Below are 10,765 nucleotides of genomic sequence, written 5' to 3' on the forward strand. Positions count from 1 at the left end.
CTATTGTTTAATTAACTCCTTCTTTTGAATTAGTAATGAAGGAAGAGGAAAGTTGCGACGGAAGTTTTCTTCCGCGGTATGGCGTCCTCATAATAACACATCTGAAAACGAAAGTAAGAACTAATTTTTCACAACCGGGTGTAAGAGCTGCTCTATTGTTTAATTAACTCCTTCTTTTGAATTAGTAATGAAGGAAGAGGAAAGTTGCGACGGAAGTTTTCTTCCGCGGTATGGCGTCCTCATAATAACACATCTGAAAACGAAAGTAAGAACTAATTTTTCACAACCGGGTGTAAGAGCTGCTCTATTGTTTAATTAACTCCTTCTTTTGAATTAGTAATGAAGGAAGAGGAAAGTTGCGACGGAAGTTTTCTTCCGCGGTATGGCGTCCTCATAATAACACATCTGAAAACGAAAGTAAGAACTAATTTTTCACAACCGGGTGTTAGAGGTGCTCTATTGTTTAATTAACTCCTTCTTTTGAATTAGTAATGAAGGAAGAGGAAAGTTGCGACGGAAGTTTTCTTCCGCGGTATGGCGTCCTCATAATAACACATCTGAAAACGAAAGTAAGAACTAATTTTTCACAACCGGGTGTAAGAGCTGCTCTATTGTTTAATTAACTCCTTCTTTTGAATTAGTAATGAAGGAAGAGGAAAATTTGTGATGGAAGTTTTCTTCCGCGGTATGGCGTCCTCTTAAAAACACATCTAAACAGAAAGGAAATCCTAATTTTTCACAACCGGGTGTTAGAGGTGCTCTATTGTTTAATTAACTCCTTCTTTTGAATTAGTAATGAAGGATGAGGAAAATGTGCAACGGAAGTTTTCTTTCGCGGTATGGCGTCCTCTTAATAACACATCTAAAAAGGAAAGTAAGTCCTAATTTTCCCCCACCATGTGTAAGAGCTGCTCTATTGTTTAATTAACTCCTTCTTTTGAATTAGTAATGAAGGAAGAGGAAAGTTGCGACGGAAGTTTTCTTCCGCGGTATGGCGTCCTCATAATAACACATCTGAAAACGAAAGTAAGAACTAATTTTTCACAACCGGGTGTAAGAGCTGCTCTATTGTTTAATTAACTCCTTCTTTTGAATTAGTAATGAAGGAAGAGGAAAATTTGTGATGGAAGTTTTCTTCCGCGGTATGGCGTCCTCTTAAAAACACATCTAAACAGAAAGGAAATCCTAATTTTTCACAACCGGGTGTTAGAGGTGCTCTATTGTTTAATTAGCTCCTTCTTTTGAATTAGTAATGAAGGATGAGGAAAATGTGCAACGGAAGTTTTCTTTCGCGGTATGGCGTCCTCTTAATAACACATCTAAAAAGGAAAGTAAGTCCTAATTTTCCCCCACCATGTGTAAGAGCTGCTCTATTGTTTAATTAACTCCTTCTTTTGAATTAGTAATGAAGGAAGAGGAAAGTTGCGACGGAAGTTTTCTTCCGCGGTATGGCGTCCTCTTAATAAAACATCTGAAAAGGAAAGTAAGAACTAATTTTTCACAACCGGGTGTAAGAGCTGCTCTATTGTTTAATTAACTCCTTCTTTTGAATTAGTAATGAAGGAAGAGGAAAATTTGTGATGGAAGTTTTCTTCCGCGGTATGGCGTCCTCTTAAAAACACATCTAAACAGAAAGGAAATCCTAATTTTTCACAACCGGGTGTTAGAGGTGCTCTATTGTTTAATTAACTCCTTCTTTTGAATTAGTAATGAAGGATGAGGAAAATGTGCAACGGAAGTTTTCTTTCGCGGTATGGCGTCCTCTTAATAACACATCTAAAAAGGAAAGTAAGTCCTAATTTTCCCCCACCATGTGTAAGAGCTGCTCTATTGTTTAATTAACTCCTTCTTTTGAATTAGTAATGAAGGAAGAGGAAAGTTGCGACGGAAGTTTTCTTCCGCGGTATGGCGTCCTCATAATAACACATCTGAAAACGAAAGTAAGAACTAATTTTTCACAACCGGGTGTAAGAGCTGCTCTATTGTTTAATTAACTCCTTCTTTTGAATTAGTAATGAAGGAAGAGGAAAATTTGTGATGGAAGTTTTCTTCCGCGGTATGGCGTCCTCTTAAAAACACATCTAAACAGAAAGGAAATCCTAATTTTTCACAACCGGGTGTTAGAGGTGCTCTATTGTTTAATTAGCTCCTTCTTTTGAATTAGTAATGAAGGATGAGGAAAATGTGCAACGGAAGTTTTCTTTCGCGGTATGGCGTCCTCTTAATAACACATCTAAAAAGGAAAGTAAGTCCTAATTTTCCCCCACCATGTGTAAGAGCTGCTCTATTGTTTAATTAACTCCTTCTTTTGAATTAGTAATGAAGGAAGAGGAAAGTTGCGACGGAAGTTTTCTTCCGCGGTATGGCGTCGTCTTAATAAAACATCTGAAAAGGAAAGTAAGAACTAATTTTTCACAACCGGGTGTAAGAGCTGCTCTATTGTTTAATTAACTCCTTCTTTTGAATTAGTAATGAAGGAAGAGGAAAATTTGTGATGGAAGTTTTCTTCCGCGGTATGGCGTCCTCTTAAAAACACATCTAAACAGAAAGGAAATCCTAATTTTTCACAACCGGGTGTTAGAGGTGCTCTATTGTTTAATTAACTCCTTCTTTTGAATTAGTAATGAAGGATGAGGAAAATGTGCAACGGAAGTTTTCTTTCGCGGTATGGCGTCCTCTTAATAACACATCTAAAAAGGAAAGTAAGTCCTAATTTTCCCCCACCATGTGTAAGAGCTGCTCTATTGTTTAATTAACTCCTTCTTTTGAATTAGTAATGAAGGAAGAGGAAAGTTGCGACGGAAGTTTTCTTCCGCGGTATGGCGTCCTCATAATAACACATCTGAAAACGAAAGTAAGAACTAATTTTTCACAACCGGGTGTAAGAGCTGCTCTATTGTTTAATTAACTCCTTCTTTTGAATTAGTAATGAAGGAAGAGGAAAATTTGTGATGGAAGTTTTCTTCCGCGGTATGGCGTCCTCTTAAAAACACATCTAAACAGAAAGGAAATCCTAATTTTTCACAACCGGGTGTTAGAGGTGCTCTATTGTTTAATTAACTCCTTCTTTTGAATTAGTAATGAAGGATGAGGAAAATGTGCAACGGAAGTTTTCTTTCGCGGTATGGCGTCCTCTTAATAACACATCTGAAAAGGAAAGTAAGTCCCAATTTTTCTTAACCGGGTGTAAGAGCTGCTCAATTGTTTTATTAACTCCTTCTTTTGAATTAGTAATGAAGGATGAGGAAAATTTGAAACGGAAGTTTTCTTCCGCAGTTTGGCAACATCTTAATAACACATCTGAAAAGGAAAGTAAGAACTAATTTTTCACAACCGGTTGTAAGAGCTGCTCTATTGTTTAATTAACTCCTTCTTTTTAATTAGTAATGAAGAAAGAGGTGAATGTGGGACGGAAGTTTTCTTCCGCGGTTTGGCGTCCTCTTAATAAAACATCTGAAAAGGAAAGTAAGAACTAATTTTTCACAACCGGGTGTAAGAGCTGCTCTATTGTTTAATTAACTCCTTCTTTTGAATTAGTAATGAAGGAAGAGGTGAATTTGCGACGGAAGTTTTCTTCCGCGGTATGGCGTCCTCTTAATAAAACATCTGAAAAGGAAAGTAAGAACTAATTTTTCACAACCGGGTGTAAGAGCTGCTCTATTGTTTAATTAACTCCTTCTTTTGAATTAGTAATGAAGGAAGAGGAAAATTTGTGATGGAAGTTTTCTTCCGCGGTATGGCGTCCTCTTAAAAACACATCTAAACAGAAAGGAAATCCTAATTTTTCACAACCGGGTGTTAGAGGTGCTCTATTGTTTAATTAACTCCTTCTTTTGAATTAGTAATGAAGGATGAGGAAAATGTGCAACGGAAGTTTTCTTTCGCGGTATGGCGTCCTCTTAATAACACATCTGAAAAGGAAAGTAAGTCCCAATTTTTCTTAACCGGGTGTAAGAGCTGCTCAATTGTTCTATTAACTCCTTCTTTTGAATTAGTAATGAAGGATGAGGAAAATTTGAAACGGAAGTTTTCTTCCGCAGTTTGGCAACATCTTAATAACACATCTGAAAAGGAAAGTAAGAACTAATTTTTCACAACCGGTTGTAAGAGCTGCTCTATTGTTTAATTAACTCCTTCTTTTTAATTAGTAATGAAGGAAGAGGTGAATGTGGGACGGAAGTTTTCTTCCGCGGTTTGGCGTCCTCTTAATAAAACATCTGAAAAGGAAAGTAAGAACTAATTTTTCACAACCGGGTGTAAGAGCTGCTCTATTGTTTAATTAACTCCTTCTTTTTAATTAGTAATGAAGGAAGAGGTGAATTTGCGACGGAAGTTTTCTTCCGCGGTATGGCGTCCTCTTAATAAAACATCTGAAAAGGAAAGTAAGAACTAATTTTTCACAACCGGGTGTAAGAGCTGCTCTATTGTTTAATTAACTCCTTCTTTTGAATTAGTAATGAAGGAAGAGGTGAATTTGCGACGGAAGTTTTCTTCCGCGGTATGGCGTCCTCTTAATAAAACATCTGAAATGGAGAGCTAAGAATAAGAGCTAATTTTTCACAACCGAAGAGCTGCTCTATTGTTTAATTAACTCATTCTTTTGAATTAGTAATGTAGGATGAGGAAAATTTGCGAGCGAAGTTTTCTTTCGTGATCTGCCTCGTTTAGCCCCGGCTGGGCTATGAAGTCAGCTCTTCCAGCAACAGACGAAGACTGTTTCTTTTCGATTAAAAAGGAATGGTGGTGGGGCGGGGAAGCTGTGGCACTGGAAATAATAGGGGCAGCAAAAGGGATGAGAGGTAGTTCTTTTCCTCATTCTGCATATATATGGTAGGTAAGGTACTCACATTATGTCCACCTAAGCTGCACAGTCTGCTATTGGACGGTGGAAGGACTGGGAAACATCCCTGAGGATGATCCGAAGACACGCCATTGCAATTTTGATCCTCTGTAGAGAGAAAGGCACCACTGCTTTGGTAGGTCGACTATCTGTGCATGAAGTCGACCTCTTTACAGTAAAAGAGCTTAACGAGAACCGATACCACACACCTCCGGTCCCTACGCAGGCTGATCAAAGTGGTCACCCGCTTACTGACCGCAGCTAGCGATGTCAATTTGTTTCTTGCTGTATTGATGAATGTACCTCGTGTCTTTCCTCTCCACGTAACTCGGGTTAGTTTCATCAGAAAGTCCTTGAAGCAGGCAAATTTCTCCCAACCCTGTGTCTTCTGGATTGAACTTAGAATTACATAGCTACTGAACTGAACAGTCATAAACTCAAAATTGGATTGGCTGTTCAAAGACTGTAATAAAATAAACCATGAATGAAAGAGTCCTATAATTATTCCCTGTTTGAAGGAAGCAATTATTTCATCTTAATTATATCTCAGCTGTCGTTGAAAAATGAGAGGTAAGTAAAACGAGGAAGAAAAAAAAGCATTCGTTAGGTGGACTGGTCTAAAATGTGACTGCATAATTTATAAGCTCCTATTTATCAGTAAATATAATACAAATTTGAAGGCCCTGTCTAAAGAAAAGATTTTTTAAAAAAAATAATAATTCACATACAATTGTAGAGTATAAAACTTTACAATAATGACTAATGAATGCATTAGGTGATAAAGCGTTCACACCCGTTTCGAAGTCTAGGGATGTCAATACGAATCCGGCTCACAAATATCCTCAGTGATGGACGGATCATGGGTTAGAACCCTCTTACCGTCAGGCTAACAGTGGGAGGTTTCGTGGTTTTCCTCCCCATGCAACGCAAATGCGGGTTAGTTCCTTCAAAACAAACATCGAAGGCAAATTTCTCCCACTACTTGTTCCAGGAGATTCTGAATTGGGTTTAAAATTACAAGGCTGCGTAGTTGGAACATAAGTAGTCGTTAACACAAAAATGGGGTCGGCTGCTCAACGACGGTTAGAAAAATTAAAATTAACTATGAGTGACCACAATGTTGACGTAAAATATCCTCAGTGGCAGACAGATCATCGGTCAGAGTCCCCTTGTCTGGCTAACCGAGGGGAGATTTTCGTGTTTTTCTTCTCCGTGTAACGCACATGTGGGTTAGTTCCCTCAAAAAGTCCTCAACGAAAGAAATATTTTCTCCCAATACTTGATCCAGGAGTTCTTCTGGATTGGGTTCAAAAAGACAAGGATACGGAGTTGAACATTAGTAGACTTAAACCCCACAAATTGGATCGGCTCTTCAAAGATTGTTATAAAATAAAATTATCATTAATGCTAAATACTTCTATTTACTGTGAGTTATTTCTTAGAATTTAATTGATAAGAACTTACCTAAGCAGGACGGTCTTAATAGCCGGAAGGGCCCCCTTGTACAGAAATGATCTGGGCCCCTATAACCTGTTTGAAATTGAACTGACGAATTTTTAATATAACTTAAAGCATTTTTGTGATGCGAAAGAATTTTAACTTAAACATATTTTAAATACCCCAAAAACTCAATGTGCATAAAATAAAGCGATTCTACACTATGCGTAATCAAAAAAAAAAAAAAAAAAAAGATTGAGTATTTACAAATATTGATGAATTGCGTGAGGTGATAGTAGCTTATGACAAAAAAGAATTTATAAATCAGGGCTGCCAAAATTATTTTAAATTGAATTTATAGCATTATTTGTGGTTCAACTGAAGCACATTTTAAGAAGCTTTTAAGACATTCCGAGGGAATTGGAGGGTAAGACATTATCTTGACAAAGAAGAAAAAAAATGATTTCCTAATGAGTTTTCATTCTTTCTTTTTTTACGAAACCATACTCCTACCCTTGGCTACTATTTTTACTTAGGCATCAAGTATTGTTTCATTTCAAAACGGGGTCTACATTTCTTTATAAAAGGGTAATTACAATAACACCTGTTTTGTTAGCAGATGTTTTGCTCACTCATCCAAAGTTGTTTTAAAAAATCGTTTTCACTCTTAAACAAAACTTTTCTTTTAATTTTTTTTCTTTCTATGAAACAATTTTAAAACGATTTTACAACTCTAAAGAGAACATGTACTTTTCTTTTGTCATAAGGTTTGAAAATAATTATATTTAAATCACAGTTTTTTAAAGTGCTTGCTTAAAAAATGGAAACAGTAATAAAAGTATTAAAATATAATTACATTTATTTAAAGATTACACCGCATACACTCTTAGAACTTCGAAATCAGAGAAGGTAAAAAATGTTCGAATTATCAAAAATTCGAATTTAGAATGAATACTTGAAAAGCTCTGATTTCACTAAGTGATTTAAAAAGAGATAAATGTACTTTAAAATTGCTTATTTTTAATGATTAACGACGAGCTTTTGCTTGTTAATCTGATAAATAAGCTACACTAAATCATAAACAATTTTGAGGGATTATAACTTTTCTGGGGCCATACGCATTATTCACACTCTTGAAAATTTTCTGCTCGTTTAAATTATAAATTGAAAGTTGAGATTTATACACACTTTTAAGTGTTAATTCTTAGTTGAAATGAATAGTACTTTAAATCGGATTAAAAGTAGCAAAAGCATTTTTGTTAAGAACATTTATTTACCTACGCCTATGATGATAAAGTACAGCAAAAAGTATCTATCTGAATATGTTTTGTTCTCATGATCAAATTATTATAAACCGATTTTGATGGTTCAAAGGAGTATACTTAAATGTGCTTATTAATTAGTGTTAACTATTAAGTTACGAAAGTCAGATAAAAAAAAATAAAAACCTTTCCTTGAATAAATGAAACTTCTTTTTGACCACCGAAATGGTGGAAAATAGGGTTCCAATAACTTAGTTTTACGTCCCTTAATTCGTGGACTTATCACAAAAAGTTTTTTCACACAATTATAAAATTTGTTTTTCCAAAGAAAAAAAACAAATTCTATTTTATTAATTATTATTTCGTTAAGCAACTGTCGAAAATTTTTTTAATTGTAAAGTGTGTAAATTTGTACATCGTTTTAAAGCATGTAACTTTAAATGACGAAATTTGAATGAAATCGGTTGAACAGTTTCTGAGTTATCAAATTTAAAAAAGTCGTATACTTAAAATTTGATTTCTTGTGAACTACTCTGCAGATTTTATTCTAATTTTCTATTTTGTCATTTAAAATAATTTATTTTGTAATTTAAATTTTGCTATAAATAATCGAAAATAACAAATAATTATTAAAAAGTATTTTTTTCGCAAATTGTCATAAATTTAACGAGCTTCGGCAAGTGTGAGAATTTTTTAAAATTAATTTGCAATGAGTGTTAGCGATTAAAATAAGGCATTTTATATTTTACTAATTTTTAATTGTTAAAATGAAAACGAGTCTTTTAAAATCATTTGTGGTTAGCTATCGATGTTCAACCAAGTCTGACAGTTTCTTTTATCTTCATGTGGAAGAAATGCGTTTTCATTTATGAGTTCGTTATCAAAGGTTTTTAAAAAGAATCACAATTTTTGAATTAAATTCCTCGTTTAATTTATATCACGCGTCTGTTGAGGCAAAAAATTTTATTTTAAATTTAATCAAACTCTGTTCTGTCTTTTTTCTTCTTCTGATGCCTCACCCCTTAAAGAGCGATGAGAAAGTACAGCTTTATTTTGTTTATATAATGCAAATACAGAAGAAAAATTATAATAGTTTCTTTGGAAGAATACTGTAATTTTTTCCTTCTTTGAAAGGTATTAACATTTCGGAATATTAATTTCTAATTGCATACAGTGGAGTTAAAAAAGTGTCTGATTTTTATAAAGTTTTAATAAAAAAAAAGACCAAAATGCGCATTTTTTGTCTGCAAAGGGGCTTCCTTGATTTGCATAAGTCGACATGATTTTCTGATAAGTATACGATGCGATCATGATAAATAATTATTAATAAAACAAACATCATTATCATTTGCATTTATAATGAAATCAAAATGATCACAGGTTAGAATTCCTTTGCTCTTAGGCTCCTTCGGAGAGTTTTCATGGTTTTTCTTTCCGTATAAAATTCCGTCCCAAATTTATTCTAGTGTATCCCAATCTAGGAGTTACTTTGTCTTCTGGTCTGGGTTCGAAATTACAAAACTAGGAATTGAACACTGATAGACGTAAACTCAAAAATGGATCGGCTTTTTAACACCGGACATAAAATAAATCGTGACTTGAAGACACGATTAAAATTTTTATCATAATTAACTGTAGTCGGCAAATTTTAGTAGCGAAACAGGTTCGAACACTTGAATGCAATGAGTACTTAATGCAATCTATGAGCTTTCTTAATAGGTTGCATACAAATCATTGTTTAAATCCTTTGGGTAAGAAGTAGTGAAACTACTGTAGTCGCTAGTTTTTTAGTAGTGTAGAGTGCTACTTTTTTAAAGAAAAGAAGTGTAGTGCGATTAAAACAGTTGTTTGTAGCGATTCCTGGTAACTACCTTTAACGTCAGTTAAGAAAAGAAGCACGATTCTAAAGCAACTCATTTTTCGAATTTGATGCGCACTAATCTTTGCAGACCCATCAATGGATGCAATGAAAATGACCCGGCGACTGCAATGAACTGTAACAGAAATTACGTATTTAAAATCACGTATAACTAATATTTCAAACTAGCCATTACGAAAAATAAATAATCTAATCACTTTGGTCACACTTTCAAACGCGAAGGCACACTCGTGAAACATTGATGTTATTAAAAAAAAACAATAGTGCGTGGAGTCCCTCCGCGCGGAAGAAGTTAAACTTCGCAACCTGCGACATTAATTGCAGAAGAATCAGCAGTCGTAGAAGGATCACTAGTTCTATTCAACGACTCTTTTTCCTGCTCCGCTCTCTTCCGTGCTTTGTAATCACGGTAATATTGTGCATTTTTCCTTCTTGAACCAGTGGAAGTGCTTGTGGTTGCCTCACCTAGAAAATGTATTAGTATTAATAATGTATGTGAGTGTGTCATAATGTGATTTCAGAAGAGAAGCAATCAATTGATATTCACAAGAGACGTACCTTTACATAACCTTAAATCCGTCGCATTGTCCGTGGGATTGTTTTCACTCATTTTTTACAATTGTTATCCACTAAATTTGAAAATAAAAAAATACTACCCTATTAAATTATATGTGTATCAAAACAAACTAAAAAAATATTTATAGAAAAACAATACTTTTATGCTAGTGAGAACCAAAACAATATGGAAATGAATGATGGAAAACTGGATCCTACCACGTGATTTCCCGGCCAATAAAAATGTAGCGTTAAACGTTTAACGCAACCTTGTTGGAAGTCGCATAAGAAGTATATCACTTCAAAAATTAATGGAATGTATTTTCGATGTTTTAAATTTCTTTGAGAAATTGCATTTGATAATTTCGCATTTCTTAAATTAAATATACGCTGTCGAAAAAGGTATAAAAGTTGAAGGTTAAATGAACAATTTGGAAGAAAAAAATTGGAATAACAAACATGTAATAAATAACATTAATAAATATTTCTTAGTGTAAATTATCTTATATGTATACTCTCTTATACATAAAGTGTAAATTAATCTCTCCAGAAAGGTTCGCCTTCTTCAAGTAGTTAATAAACTCCATTTGTAGTCACTACATTTAAAAAAAAAGTAGTTGTTAACTACATTTGTAACTAACTAGTTGTAGTAAACTACAAAAATAATTTAGTTTTTCTGACCGCAGGTTAAACTAAACGTGAGTATATTTCGTTGTTTTCTTTTCCATTTAAACACACATCATTTTTTTCCCAGCAGAATGGTTATAGTACTCTCAATTGTTTATCTGAGAA

Source organism: Parasteatoda tepidariorum, chromosome 7, assembly GCF_982258835.1.
Source record: "Parasteatoda tepidariorum strain Cologne lab strain chromosome 7, Ptep-v5.0, whole genome shotgun sequence".
Taxonomy (NCBI): domain Eukaryota; kingdom Metazoa; phylum Arthropoda; class Arachnida; order Araneae; family Theridiidae; genus Parasteatoda; species Parasteatoda tepidariorum.